General features: G+C 45.1%; 1 long non-coding RNA gene across 1 annotated transcript in view; it reads right to left on the minus strand.

Moving 5' to 3' along the window:
* Positions 1-15,386, minus strand: part of LOC125395410 (uncharacterized) — a 31,167-nt gene extending 15,781 nt beyond the window's left edge. Inside the window, exon 1 of the long non-coding RNA XR_007230548.3 lies at positions 15,150-15,386. This is a non-coding gene — a long non-coding RNA (uncharacterized LOC125395410). The remainder of the gene's footprint in view (positions 1-15,149) is intronic.
* Between the last annotated feature and the right edge of the window lie 469 nt (positions 15,387-15,855).

The raw sequence follows: 15,855 nt of genomic DNA on the forward strand, positions 1-15,855 counted from the left end.
AACACAGCTTTAGTGACTGTGCTTTATGAGCTAACTGGCTGTACAAATGGCATATCCAGCACTCAAGGCTGTGCAGTTAATGGTGGGTAGAAATGGTGAATGAGCCTCCAACTATCTGGCTTCAAAGAACCTCAGCTCAGCTGCCTTCTAACATCCACTCTCATTGCAAATCAATCTTCCTCAGTTCATCTGTGGACACTAGTCCAGGTCCTCGGTCCATCCGTGGACACTAGTCCATCTCCTCAGTCCATCCGTGGATGCTAGTCCATCTCCTCAGTCCATCCGTGGACGCTAGTCCATCTCCTCAGTCCATCTGTGGACGCTAGTCCATCTCCTCAGTCCATCCGTGGACGCTAGTCCATCTCCTCAGTCCATCCGTGGACGCTAGTCCATCTCCTCAGTCCATCCGTGGACGCTAGTCCATCTCCTCAGTCCATCCGTGGACGCTAGTCCATCTCCTCAGTCCATCCGTGGACGCTAGTCCATCTCCTCAGTCCATCCGTGGACGCTAGTCCATCTCCTCAGTCCATCCGTGGACGCTAGTCCATCTCCTCAGTCCATCCGTGGACGCTAGTCCATCTCCTCAGTCCATCCGTGGACGCTAGTCCATCTCCTCAGTCCATCCGTGGACGCTAGTCCATCTCCTCAGTCCATCCGTGGACGCTAGTCCATCTCCTCAGTCCATCCGTGGACGCTAGTCCATCTCCTCAGTCCATCCGTGGACGCTAGTCCATCTCCTCAGTCCATCCGTGGACGCTAGTCCATCTCCTCAGTCCATCCGTGGACGCTAGTCCATCTCCTCAGTCCATCCGTGGATGCTAGTCCATCTCCTCAGTCCATCCGTGGACGCTAGTCCATCTCCTCAGTCTATCCGTGGATGCTAGTCCATCTCCTCAGTCCATCCGTGGATGCTAGTCCATCTCCTCAGTCCATCCGTGGATGCTAGTCCATCTCCTCAGTCCATCCATGGATGCTAGTCCATCTCCTCAGTCCATCCATGGATGCTAGTCCAGCTCCTCAGTCCATCCGTGGACTCTAGCCCAGCTCCTCAGTCCACCCGTGGACTCTAGCCCAACCCCTCAGTCCATCCATGGACACTAGCCCAGCTCCTCAGTCCATCTATGAATGCTAGTCCATCTCCTCAGTTATCCATGGACTCTAGTCCATCTCCTCGGTCCATCCGTGGACACTAGTCCAGTCCTCAGTCCATTCGTGGACTCCATGGACTCTAGTCCAGTCCTCAGTCCATCCGTGGACTCAAATCAAGTCCCTCGATCCATCTATGGACTCTAGTCCGGCTCCTGTCCACAGTCTTATGTGAACTACTTACCTGTAGCAGGTTTCAAAAGCTCTGAAGGCAGAGTCTGGAGCTTCATCAAATACGCTGGCCACCTTTCATATTTGTGGTGTTTTCACTCTGCTAGTTAACGGCATTGACTGAGTTCTTTACTTTATACACGGATTCCTTTAAATTTTCCCACAAATTATCTGAATGAATCCTTATAAATGGACTGAGGATGCTAACCATCCACCTCCGCTTCACCCTTGGAGAAACTGCCGCTTAATGAAGTGTCTCGGCCAAGCCTGTCTGTCCCAAACCAGCTTTGGAATCCAAGCCTCCTCTCTGGAAAGCCCCACGTCTTGTGGTTTTGTTTTTCCTCTGGGGACTTGTATGCATTTGGAAGAATTATCTGTATCGGGTTTTGGGAAATGCCCACTGGTGCTAGTGGTTCTGAGCCAGATGCAGGCTCTCTCTGTCTACCCCCAAGTGCCCCAAGGCCAGGGAACATTCAGGAACTGCATCACATGGGTTCTTGTTTTCTACTGCTAGCAAATGCTCAAATTTGTTCAAAATTCTTTTTATGGAGAACTGTTTTCTCTATAGTATAATTTTCGATAGTTTTCAATGGAGAGAGGAAATTGGATCAGCACATCACCTGGGTTTATTTTCTTTTCCCAGGCCATTTTTGAAAAGAGTGTAAAAGATCTATGTTTTTTATGTTAATCTTCAAAATTCTTCTGGGGCATATAATCTTGAAGTCAGCTTAACTGTAACCAATACTAAGTTTTCATTTTTTTCCATAAGAAAACAAAACAACCACAGAAAGATAATTGACCTCTATAAATATCTTTGCTGATCTAATATCTATATCTATATATGTGTATCTTGTATCTACACACACACACACACACACACACACACACAAACACACATAATGATATTTTGCTTCTAGTCAACAGCATGGGAGATGCATTCTGAAGGGATGCGGGTTTTCTACGGGACCTATGAAGACCGTGCAGCTTGAAGCTTGCTGCTAGTTGTTTGCATTAAACTCAGCGTCGTTTTGTTTGCCATGTTTCAGGGTCATGTTCTGAAATAAAGCATCCAATACTTAATTTCTTATAAAAATCTGAAGCTGCCAAATGAGCATATTAATGAATCAGCTTTCAAGTTACCACATCTTGAAGGTGTTTTGAAAGCTTCTAAAACCTCTGATATGAATATTAATATATTCAGTTAAACTCACAAATCTGATATTATATAAACTATTTTTTTTAGCTCTGACTCCTAGTGACTGAAAAGGAAAACCTAATGAGCACTTCTATAGTCATCATCTCTATTTCCTATGTTCTTTAAAAATATTGATTCAAAAGTGAGCAAAACCCCTCAGAATGTGTGTGTCTGATTTATAATCCTCCGTGGTTATTTAACCTCAGCGCTCGACAGGAATCACGACCCAACACGGCATTTTTGTCCCCGTTTGGAGTTCTTGTTCTTTCCTCTCAGAATCATTGGGAAGTGAACCGTGCTGTGGAACTGTCCAAGAGAAAGAAACAGAACACACAGTCTGTAAAATGTGGATCTCCCTATCTCTCACAGGAGAAGCGGCTCAGTCCATGTGCTCCCAGGGGCAGGTCCCCTCTGCTCATGAATTCTTCCATCAGGAGCCAACTGTGTTTCCATGCAGTTTCTTCTCCAGATGCACATCTGACTGCTTTCTACACTGACCAGGGGCATTTCTATCACTTATTAATTTTAGTATTCTGTCCTGTAAGAAACTTAGGGGGTCTTTATAGAAAGCCATTTCTCGCCCGCCCCTCCCCCCCCGCTTTAACGGATATAAGGTCACTGGGGTTAAATCATGTCTTAGGCTAATGTCTGAATGACCAGCAAAGTACAAAGGCCAGAGGTTGGCAAGAGAGGCAGTTACCACCACTGTAGAGAGGACAGATTAGTATCTGCGGCTCTCTAAATCTGTTTTACTTCCAACAAATGTGGCTGCCATTTGGGGTCATACTTCTTTCCAGCTTTAGATATAGTCAGTGATCTCATTTGACCCTGTAGCTTGTTGGTGTAATTCTCAGTGGGCAGAAACATGTCCCAGAGAAGAAACCGGATACAGAGGAGACTGGGGGAAGAAACGGGAGATGCGATGACTTAGAACTTTCTGAGCTGCCTGTGTCTTCCAGTCGGAACTCAGCTAAACTCCTTTTGTATCCAGAAATTGTGCCGGTGGACAGGCAATGGTTATCCCCGGAAGGACTCCCAAAATCTTGCCCCCTTTGTCACCTAATTGGCTGTGTCTGTAAATCACAATTGGAGAGCCTTTAAAAGCTCCAGAGCAGGGATAGGTTGTCGCTTTATAGGAAGGCAGGTGTGAGGCCATTAAAGTCCCAGGGATTTTAATCCCTCCGACCAATTACCTGGAATTTAACTTGAGGCAAGTAACAAAAAAAAAACAAGGTTCCTACTAAGTCCGTGTCTCTGTGCACAGGCATCTGTGTGGTGCCCTATAACTGGGTCATCAAGCATCGCGTGTTTCTCTGTCCCTCTGTGTCCCCTCTTTTCTCCTGCCCTTTGGCTTGAGCTGGCCACCTTTTTCTATCCCCAGGGTGACTATGCTTACCATGTCGGAAACTGTTTCTTTCAATAACATTTTAGAAAAATATAGTAAGGGTTTAAAATAATTTAAAATTTGCAATAGAGTGTTTCCAGTTCTGGAGATTTAACGGAACCTTAACTCCAAGGCTTGCTCAATCTCTTTCCTAGAATTCGTTGCTCTTAAGGTGGTTTTTCCTTCTACCATTCTTTACTTCAGTGCTTCCACGAGGATATGGAAAATCCACGAAAGCCTTCACAACAGAAGTCTGCTTTAACAAGTATGGATTGTCCATTACAAACCAAGCCTTCTTCATTCAATATGCTTCAGAAAAGAAGGGCTTCAGACCTCCAGGTCTGAAATATTTGCACACATATGAGTAATGAGATGTCTTAGAAAGAGACCAGGCCACTAATGCTTCATCATTCCTCGTAGATATGCCTGGAAGGGTACCTGCGGCCTGATGGCCACCTGTCCCATGAGATTAGCGGCTAAGATCTTTCCCTTGTGACATCATGTCAGTGGTCAGAAAGTTCCAAGGTTTGAGCCATTTTGTGTGTGTGTGACAGATTTTTGGTGAGGAATGATTAGCTTGCCTTGTTAATGCTATACGCTGATTGTTTGAGAAGTCGGAATTGTCACAAGAAGAAGATACTTCCTTGGTCTTGGTCCTTGAGGCAACTATCTGCTCATGTGGTGCCTAGTTACTTTTCTATCACTGTGATCAGACACATGACCTGGCAATGTATAGCAGAATGAATCTATGGGGCTTACAGTTTTAGAGGCTTAGAGCCCATAGCCATCGTGATGGGGAGCATGACAGCAGGCAGGCAGACATAGACCTGTAACAGTAGCTCAGAGCTCACATCTTAATCAGCAAGCACAAGGACGAGAGAGCTAAATAGCAATGGTGTGGACTTTTGAAACTTCAAAGCCTGCCCCCAGTGATACACCCCCTCCAACAAGACCACACCCCCTAATCCTTCCCAAACAGTTCTACAATCTGAGGACCAAGTATTCAAGCATATGGGCCCGGGGGAGGCATTATTGTTCAAAATATCACACGTTACAAAATTAGGATGACTCACCTGAAAAAAGGTAATTAGGAGCACAGAGATGCTCAATGCCTTGAGATGTAAGGAGCTAAAGTTAGTTTATTCTCAAAAACCATTAAGAAGAAAGAACTTTCAGCAAGATGTTTCAAGACTGGGACGCAGGAGATGAGAAGGCCCAGGAACACTGAAGAGCAAATGTTTCAGGAAAGGGAAGCCCCTGCAATTTCCTTTTTGCCAACAAAGGGACCAGGCTGATTTTCAAAGCCAAGCTTGGGAACAAACAAGGTACTGTAGCTTTTCTATCATAGAAAGAAGAGTGCGAAGACAAGCCACTCATCTCTCTTGTCAGCAAGCTGTTTTAGGTTGTGAATCCTGGAGAAAGCTTAAGGTAGGAGGAGAATGCTTGATTTGGAAGCTCATGAATTTGTGACAAAATCTTGAAAGGATAGAAACGAGAAGCCCACAGAACCTGGCGTTGGCTGGAATGCATGGAGGATGTTGTGAGCTTATTTTGCCCAATCAGGGACCCGAAAGAAGATAGTGGTAGTGTGTAGTAATGGTCAGACTCCATGACAGCCATACTGAGCACAGCTGGGGAGCCTACAGAGGTGGGAGGGTTGCTTTGAAATCAATGTTCCTTCTTCCCTTTGTGGCTCCACAGATCACATTATCTGTGAGAAAGGCAAGGACAGAGCAAAGGCAAGTGGAACATTTGAGCTTGCCTGGTTTTGAAAGGAGAACACAGAGTTAGCTGGATTGTAGGGCCAAGCCTGAAAGTTGAGGGAGCTACTATAGCGCATATTCAGTATCTCACCTGTAAATCCGAGTGTCCGACTTCAAACAGAGGGCCTGTGGAGGAGAGCTTCTGTTTCCCGTGGAGCAACATCTGTGATTTGTTTGCTCAGTGGAGTTTGCTCAGTGAAGAGCCATAGTCATGGTGCTCCAGCAACCATTAGGCCAGAAGACAATGCATCCTGGGTGTTTCTAGCATGGACCTGGATTAATTGGGTTATTGGATTTAGGAAGCTGGTTTGTTTATTTGGTGTTTATTCTAAAGAATACCAGGGAGGGGATTCAAACATTTCTGGTGGAAACAAACAAACACAAAACAATAAACAACAACCAAAACCAAAACCAAACAAACAAAATGGGAACATCCTAGTCAGTGCTTACTCTGTTCTGGATCAAAATAACCCAGAGAAAATTCCATTAAGATTTGAAATCCTCTCCCCTAGAAGAAGAATACCGTCAGTTCTGGGATTCAGATTGCATAACAGTCCCACCCTATTATTATCAGTGAGCCACGAAGCTCACAATCTAAACTTCAGGAAGCTCCTTCATGAATAGCCGTAACACTCTGTGGAACTGTAGATCCTAAACCTGCAGCGAGGACCAAGGGTTTCAGGTGAGTTGAGAAACTAGCAACTGTGTCTTAACTGGAGATCTTGGTCTAGGCTGCATTCCGTATTCAGAGACCGAGAACCCAGACCGGAAGAGAAAGGGCAGTCTCATAGAACCTTCTGAGATGTGTTTTGGGCTGTGTTCTGTAATGACAGTTTTCTTTACTTGAAAGCCAAGCATGGCAGTAAGTACTGTCACTTACAGAAGCATTTCAAAAGGGGCACTTGCATTATTCCTCCACAGTGATGGAGATGCTGAGATGTAGGTGGAGTGAGGCGAGACCTTAGAAAATAATCCGTGGGGAGAATGAGCTGGGCCTGCTAGGCTCTTGACGGCTCTGGCTCTCCCCTCTGGATTACTTGACTTTAGTAAAGACTGGAGAGATGTTTATCCCCCAGTCTACCCACAGTGGAGTTTCATTCAAGTTCTAGCAGGTGTGGAGAGAGGAGATTTGAGAACAGTGCACACAGCAATAGCAACAACAAGAAACCAAGCCCTCAACCCAAAACTCAATTTAACTCTCAAGGTGAGTTTGCTTTTTTTTTTAAAGAGAGAGAAAATGGCTAACATTTGATGTGACTGTGTAGACAGACCCTGGAAAGGCCCATTCATTATGAACTCCATGACAGGAGTCCTTTGAATGGAAACACATTTACAATTGATGGTAGCGACTCCCTGTGATTTGGGAATGAACTGTTCTAGGAAAATGAATTTTCTATATGGTTCATATTGAGCCGCCTAAATATCAGCTGGGTTGAATTGCACTTTCTATTACTATTGCCGTTTGAAAAATCATAATTCTGCCCCATAAATCATTTCCCTTAAAAACGTGATTGGTCATCTTTATTGTTTGTGTCATCTTTTATCCCTGGGACATACTTGGAGGTAGTTGGGTGCCCCAGACCACGGGAGGACCGTGTAGTGCTGTGGTCTTGGCTGCTTGTTTGCTTTCCTGATGAATTTTTCTCTTCTTTCCCCTTCCTACTTCACTTCTGTCCTTTCTTCATGCTCCCCCACCCCTTCTTCCCTCTCATCTCTCACTCCTTTGGGAAACACACATTGAGAACATGCCTCTGGCCAGCAAGTAGCTGGGAAGTGGACAAGGGGCAGGTCAAGTCTTTGTCTTTGAGTGACTCCTTGTCTTTAGCTTTCTGTGGTCACTGGTTTTGGATTCCTTGTGTGCCTCTCATGTTCACATCTACGTACCCGACTTTCTAGTTTTATTATGCACTCTCTACTTCTAACTAAAGTAAAACAGGTGCCACTGATGAAATCGTGAGTGAAATATGAGGGGTTGGTGGGCCTGTGTGATTTAAGATCACTCTCCGCATCTGTCACAATGTCATAGTAAAACCTTGTGGTAAGAAGCACGTAGGCGCTTCTTCTGCTAGGTGCCATCCGTGTGACCTCGGTCAAGCCACTCAATGCTTCACGTCTCAGCAGTGTCGTCTGGAAGCTGAGACAGAGGGTGACTGCCCTGCCCACTTCCTGGTTGTCGCCAGAACCAAATATCTGAGGATGGACCCCTTAAAAAGAAATGAGGTTTATTTCATTCATTATTATAGGGACTAGCAAGTCTCAACAGCATGACAAGTGTCTAATGCACTTGCCGTGACTCACAGTAGTGTTCTCACGGGAGCTATCCCCTCCTATAAGGTCTGCTCACTTCTGGGAGATGGCCACGCACACACAGCACCTAACCTTTTCCCACGAGACCCTGTCTCCTAAAGGCTCCTTGAAATGTCATCACTGGTGCTCTGAGGGGGCAAACTCCATGCCCACCATGCTAACATAGCAATATGTGAGTATCTTTTATTATTTTAGAGGTGGAGGAGTTTTTGTCTTCAGTTTTGAAATCGAAAGGTTTTCTCTTCATTTTCATTTTTGATGATAAAGCAGGGCAAGGCTGAGTTCAGAGGATTTGAAAAACATAGACTGAAACAAACAGATACAATTGTTTGCTATTTGTTTTATTTATGTTTTTTTTTCTCACTGGAGTGATATATTCTATCTAGTTGACTCCATTTTCTAGACATTGCCAGAGTAAATCTTAAATATATGTGTGGAGAATTGTATAAACTATTCCCATTCTCAATGGTTTGCTAAACACAGTCTTTAAAAAAAAAGAGAATGAAAGAAAAGAAATCATCAGGTCGGCAGAAACGCCCAAGCCCAGTAGCTGGCTGCTAACACACGCCTATTAATCTGGTCTAAATTCTATTATGGCTGACTTCAAGCTACCAACAGTTCAATAAGTGACTATTAACATCTCTGAATATCCATCAAAGATATCATGAGCCTGTTCTTGTGACTTCCACGCACCTCATCCCCTGTGGAGTTGGTGTGAGGAGAACTGCTCACTGACGTGAGGTTTCCCTCCTAGTAGTTGACATCGCAATACTTCGTAGGGTGAAATGATTTTGTCTTTTATGTGGGCATGCACTTGATATGTATTTTGCTTTCAGGGAAATACACTGTGTCACACTAGGATATTCCTCAACTGTCCTTTTCTGATTTTTCAGATCTCCGTCTGTTCTGCCAATCACACGCAGTCTAAATTATTTGGCGCTTAACATTTGCCATGCTTTCTTTTTTTAAAATCTATTTAGCAGTGCAGCTCCTGGGTTGAGAGAAGTATGTTCTGTGCAGTAGGTAGGTTTTCAGAAAGATGGAGCCTTTGTTGGAATGCATTGTTGGAGGCAAGCTAAGCCTATCAGGAAGCCTTGCTGTTTGAAAACTTCAGACTTAATGACTTAATGAAAGTCATTAATGAATTAATGAAAACTTCAAGACTTCAGACTTAATGGACCCAGGTGGTATCAGTTCTACAGACCTTTGATGCTGAAAGAGATGTTGTATGTATGGACCAGTATATCATCTGTCTGTTGCCCCATAATAAGCACTCAGAAACATAGGTACAAGACAGAACAAGGTCTTATTAATTCCAAAGACTTCATGGATTGCTGTATCCATCTTTTTCTGTTTTTGTGATAAGATAGCAGAACAAGGGAAACTTAAGTAAGAAAGAGTTCACTTTGACGTTTTATTCCAGAGAGATAAGAGGCCACCATGGCAGGGAGGGATAGCCGCAGACAGCAGGCATGGTGGCAGGAACAGAAAGCTGGGAGCTGGCATCCCCAAAACAGAGACAATGACATGGAAAGTATTGGAGGCTTTAAGAATGTCACCACAGGGACATACTTCCTCTATTAAGGTTGCACTTTCCAAACCTCTTCAAACAGCGCCACCAACTTGAAGCAAGATTTAAATATCTCAGTCTCTGAGGGACGCTCTCATTCAAACCATGGTAGCTGCTTACAGACTCTGCCATTTCAATAGGCTCATTCACACAGCTTTATCGAGCAGAAGACCAGTTCCAGGATTTGGACCTCCCTACCCATCCGTCATCTTCAATAAATGTGAACCTGGCTGGTTCACACAGTGGCAGCAACATTTCAAGGTGGCAAGATACAGGATTACAGATCAAGTTTCTGCATGCAACTTACTAATGGCTCATTGACTCAGGCATGCCATGTAGCCAAGCCCAGTGTTCATGTGAAAAGAGAGGACATAAGGTACGTGGTGCTTGGTGTTGGGGTAAGAGGATGTCTTTGTTATGTTTCTATTGCTGTGACAGATCACCATGACCAAGGGAACTTACTTTTTTAAAAAAGGGTTTAGTTCTGAAGTTCATGGTTGCAGAGGGTTAGAGTCTATGTCCATCTGGGCAGGAAGCATGGCAGCTGAAAGGCAGGCATGGTGCTGAAGCACCAGCTGAGTGTTTCCATCTGAAGCAGTAGCTGAGAGCTTATTTGTGGTCCACAAATGAGGGGCAGAAAGAAAGAACAACTGAAAATGATGTGGATTGTTGAAACCTCAAAGCCCACCCCCAGTGACACTCCTCCTCCAACAAGGTCACACCCCCTAATCCTTCCCAAAGAGTTCCATCAACTATGAACTGAGCATTCAAATATATGGGTTCATTCTCATTCAAACCACCAAAGGGAACATTAGGATATTGGTCTACAAAAGTATTTCTTCCTCCTCTCCTGATGCAATCTGGTCATGTGGTTGCTCCAGGACATGGAATAGTAAACAATGCCTATCTGGAGCATACAATGAGCTGATTCTAAATGTTATTTTTTTAGGCAGATCAACCTCCTTCTATGCTTGGCATACATGATTTTATGTACATGTGTTATTTATACACCATTCCAAAAGCACTAGAGGCTGCATGCAATGAAAAGCAGATTCACAATTAAGCATTAAAAATACTCAAAGCCTTGAAGGCTAACTTTGTTGTTTTAATTGAATATTAAATTTAACATCGAGCTTCCTAGGAATCAAGGCAAAAAAAGGGGGAAACATGATAGCACACATACTCTTTATGGCTTGCTAAGAGAACGTACCCTGTGTTTTAGAAATGATCGTCATTCTCTTGGTTCTGCATTCCTAGAGCATCCTAAGAGATTAGGTAGTCTGTGAAGCCTACTGAGTGAACCATTCTCCTTCCATCTTGGGATGGGATGTGTTGCCATGGAGATATGCAGCTTTCTAGTACAGACATAGTACCTGGGGAACCCAGGATTCTGAGTGCAATTCAGAGGGACATGAGCTTCTTCTGTTCTTCAGACACACCGTGCAGCTCTGGTGCTTTATGCTTCTTTGTTCTAGAATGTTCTCACATGAATCTCCTTTACTAACTTTGTTCAGAGCTCACTCAGATATCCCATGTTACAATCCTTCCCTGATCCCATCCTGAATCAAAGTCCTTGCCTCTCCCCATGCCCCCCGTGTGGTGTCTGTTTCTTCTCTTTCCACAGCACTCTATTCGTTCATGTGGCTGATTTCCTCAAGGCTGCAGTCAGCACGCAGAGCCATCAAAGTACAACTGAGTGCTGTAGCAAACGGAGCCTTGCCCCATCCCGTAGTGTCTCCTTTCTTTTTAAACTATCTTATTTTGTTATTTTGTGTGTATGAGTATTTTGCCTGTACATATGTCTGTACGTGTACGGGTTGCCTGTGGAGGACAGAAGAGGATAGCTGATTCTCTGGAACTCAAGTTACAGATGTTGTGAGCAGCGAGGTGGATGCTGGGAACCAAACCTAGGTTTGCAAGAACAGCAGGTGCTCTTAACTGCTGAACCGTCTCTCCAGCCTGTGACTCCCATTAGACCAGAGGTCACTGTGATGGTTCCTCTTCCTTATCAATCTGATTGGCTTTAAAATCACCCAGGAAACACACCTCTAGGTCTCCCTGTGAAGGTTTTACCAGAATGATTTAACTGAGGAAGGAAAGCACTCCCTTGAATGAAGATAGTCCGTTCCAGGGGCTAGGAGACTAAGTTTTAAAAAAAGGAAGGATGAAGCGAGCTCGGGTCAGCATTCCTCATATTCTGCCTCCTAATTGCAGGCACTGGGTGACCAGCTGCCCCGTGTTTCCACCAGTAACCTTTTCCTGCTTTGATCTACTGTATCCCCTCAAACTGTGAGCCAAAGAAATCCTTCCTTCCTCAAAGTTACTTCCTATCAGGTGTTTGGTCCTTGCAAGGAGAAAAAAAAGGAATGCAGTCAAGAGCACAACAGCAGTCGGTCCCTGAGGTGCAGAGCAAGGAAAAGTGGGTCCAGGTTTCATTTTCAGATGGCAACCCCTGCCAGTGTAGATGAGCTCTCCTCGAGATGGGCATGCGTGACAATGTAACAAATATCTGAGGAGTGGTATCGGAGAGACACTGTGACCCTAGTCTTTGCTCTGCCATCACTAGCTGTGTGGCTTCTGAAGATTTGCAGCCTTCATCTTATTAAAGCTGAAATGGGGATGATGGTGGTGCTCCCTTCACAAGGTCGGGAAGACCCAGGGAGGAAGTGTTCAGATCGGGAACTTTTTCTCTTTCTTGTCCCATACATCTGAGAGGCGAGAGTTGGCTAAGGAGAGATGCCATTGTTCTTCTCCGAAGACAATTTATTGGCGGACCACGGGGCTATTTATTTTCTTAACTAGAGGTCATGAGACATGAAGACTAAAGAACAAGATTGGTGGCTGGGGAAGGTAGGAGTCCTCCCCCCCCTTCTTCCAAAGTCTCTTCTTAGACTGAAAAGAGAGAAAGAAGAAAAGTCCCCCTCTGTAAATTTTATGACTGCAGTGTCAAAAGTCTTCCATCCAAATCGCAGTAAATATTCTAATGAAGTCTGGAAAGAAAGCCATTTGTAATGGCTCGGGGCGGAGTATTAAGATAGCCTGTTTCTAGTTAGTCAGTCATTAGAGAGATCTAACATGCATGGGGAATGGTTTCCTGTTCTAAGTGCTTTAAAACCCAGTTTTAGGAAACCCCACTTCCTGCCGGCTCATTTGGAGACAGCAATGTGCCAACTGGTCAGAGTTCTCAGATGGCCAAAGGGTCGCCCCCTTGCCTACAACCTGGCTCAGCTGCTTCTGCCAAGGAGAGCTGGGCTTTGCGTATCAGGGTCACTGATAAGGAGAAGGCAACTCCGCCATGGAGGATGTCTGGGTCTGGATACCCTAAGGACTGTCCTATGCATTTAGTTTATGGGGATGGAGTGATTCATATAAAGGGTCAGAAACAGCAGGAGAACCTCCCAGGCTGGCGCTGGCCCATGTGGCTCTGGACTTTGCCAGGCTGGTGGGGATGTGGATGAATGTCCTGGCTGTGGGAGAGGCAGAGCAACTGATGGGACAGGATGATTTTTCAGTTACCTGATGTGCTGTGCTTTAAAACGGGATTTTCTAAAATAGGGAAGCCTCAGAGACTTCAATCAGAACGCAGATGAAAGCATTTGCTAATCAAATCCGTTTGTTTCCTTTGGTTTGCGGGGGTCAATACTGTGCTCAGAAGCAGGAAACTGATGGATCCAGGAAGACCACACATTTTCTCACCTCCAAATACCACCCTCGGCAGCTGTTTGCATCAAAGAGGGCAATTGGTAACAAACTATCCTTACTATTTCACTGACCTAGCCCAAGACATGCCCACTTAGAGACCCCAGAGTCTTCCCTGAGGAGGCACAGCCAGGCCTTTCTACTTATTTATTTACTTAGTTGAGAAGTATAACGAAGTAATTCTCAGTGTAAAGCAAGGAGGAAGGAGAGGAGTATTGTCCCTCATGGCCGCTGAACTTGGGAGCCAGCTTTGCCGCACTCCACACGCGTGTGTACCTTCTCTTAGGTCAGAATGCCCCCGTGCTGGATTAGGCCGGTGTTTAACAATTGGAACTGCACAGTGGCAGGGCCTTCCAGGGCGCCCTGTGCTTCCTTTCTCCTGCTGTATCTGGGCTGTCACTTTGGAGAGAGGCAGCTAACCTGCTGGACCCCAGAGGACGCTGAGGGGCGCATTTCCCAGAGCAGCTGTTGCCTAGAACCCCAGGCTCCACTGAGAAGTAATACTTCCACAGACAACCTGGGTAAAGTGGGCTAAATAAACTCTTGCATTTTGGTGCAGTTCGTTAGCATATGAAAGCTAGCTGACACACACGCTTCAGATAAAGCGAGACTCAGATCTTAGCAATAATTTTCTCAAACTACAAGACTTAAAATGGGTTGAATCACGTTCCAAAACCAGAGACATTTGATTTTGTTTTTGTTTTTCGAGACAGGGTTTCTCTGGAGCTTTAGAGCCTGTCCTGGAACTTGCTCTGTAGACCAGGCAGGCCTTAAACTCAGAGATCTGTCTGTCTCTGCCTCTGAGCATTGAGATTAAAGGCATGTGCTGCCACCACCATTGGGCGACATTTGATTCTTACTAGTGGGGTCAGTTGTGCTTTCCAGGGACACTCCTATGAATTGGCCATTTTTAGGATGCTTCTCTGGGTTTTGTATTGTTTTTCTTTAAAGGCAGGAACCACTGCTAAGGATTGGAACTGACTTTCCAGCCAGGCAAGAAGAAATGGAGGGATGCATTTATCTCAACCATTGTCTTAGATGGGAACAGAGAACATCTTAGGGTCCCCTCCATGTCTGCTTTGTGTCAGGCCTTGTCCTTGCTTGTCATCCTTCCTTCCACTGGAGTTGATTTCAAGCAGTGGGCACTTTCATTTTAACAAAGAAAGCATAATTTTTAAACATCATCGCCACCAAAAGTGAGCAGTCGTTAATGCTAGCTTTTCAGAAAATAGCCAGGTAGTCGGCATCAACCATTTGGTTTGGCTATTGTACCTCCAATCATCATCAATAGTTGGCAGCAGGTGGGCCCTGGGGGACAGTGACAGAAGGATGGCACTACAGCTCTGAGAGCCTGGCCTGGAGAGCGAGGACCTCTGCCCTGGGCTCATTTGTGGGAACTTGTAAGTCTCCCTTGCTCTGGACCTTAATTCTTTCATCCATCGTAGAAGAGGGGCTGTCAATCCTTGCCCGTGTTTCCCCCCCCGGCTCTGCCGCTGTCACTAAGTACAAGGCCTCAGCACGTTCAGGCAGAGCTGCAGAGTGAACGTGTGTCAACTTTCCGATCATCAGTTGGGAGCCTGTTATTTTCGTGATGTGCTCTGAGCAACCCAGGATTTCATGTCACTGGCGTGGCATGGATATAATTTAGGAAAAGATGAGATTCCTCCAAAGTACAATAACAGTCCTCATTATTTATCTTTTCATCTTATTTAAATAAAGATTGTGCATTTAAAGCCGTATTTGATTGAGCAACTGTCCCTTTTTAAAAATTTTCCCTGACAAAAGCTATGAATTATTAATTTCTGTCATTGTATTCACAGAACAAATGTAATTGTAAGTAAATGTCTGAAGTTAATGAAAAAAATTAAGAAAAGAAGATTTCTTTATAAGAATTAATGAAACATTTCCACAAACCTCTTTGAAATCGTGACTCTGAAGCCCTGAAGAGTTCTTGGGGGCTCCCTGCCTGCATCAAAGGGGTCGGATCTCTGCTCTCCCATTGGCATGAAGGACTGGAAGCATTTGATTGGGTCACACTAGCTTCGAGAGGAACAGAAAGGACTCAGACCTCAACTCTCTCCAGAGCGCCAGTCCCGCTCGCTCGGGATCTCTCGCTCGGGATCTCACGGGCTCATCTTGAACCAGCCTTTGTTTGTGGGAGGCCAGAGAATTTCCCATCCCATTGTTCTCGTTGCTGTCGCAACCACGCACACGTTTCCTCTGACCAACGCAATAAAGAAGTTGAGCGTTGACCTCTGAAGAAGAAAAGGTAGAGACAACAACGCCCAGAGATTCGAACCCCACACGAGACTGACATTTCCCTTCAGAGTCATATGAAGACATATGACTTCAAGTCCTACCCCTCAGGAGTCCCGTGAGTCAGACTTTACCAACACCTATGGAGAACCCCAAATAGTCTTCCAACTGGCACGCCATGCCAGCTCTCTCCAGGTACCCGGTCCTGCCCCATCCCACGCTTCCTGTTCCCATAGCTGCAGTGCAGTAGTAAAAACTGAAAATCCAACCTTGGGAGGTCGAGGTTCTGATTTAAATGCTGTCATTTAGTGCTGTGACCCAGGCCATGACTACGTCCCCCTTCCATAGGGAAACCCGTGTAAAA

Source organism: Myodes glareolus, chromosome 22, assembly GCF_982192425.1.
Source record: "Myodes glareolus chromosome 22, mMyoGla1.1, whole genome shotgun sequence".
In the NCBI taxonomy this organism is placed as follows: domain Eukaryota; kingdom Metazoa; phylum Chordata; class Mammalia; order Rodentia; family Cricetidae; genus Myodes; species Myodes glareolus.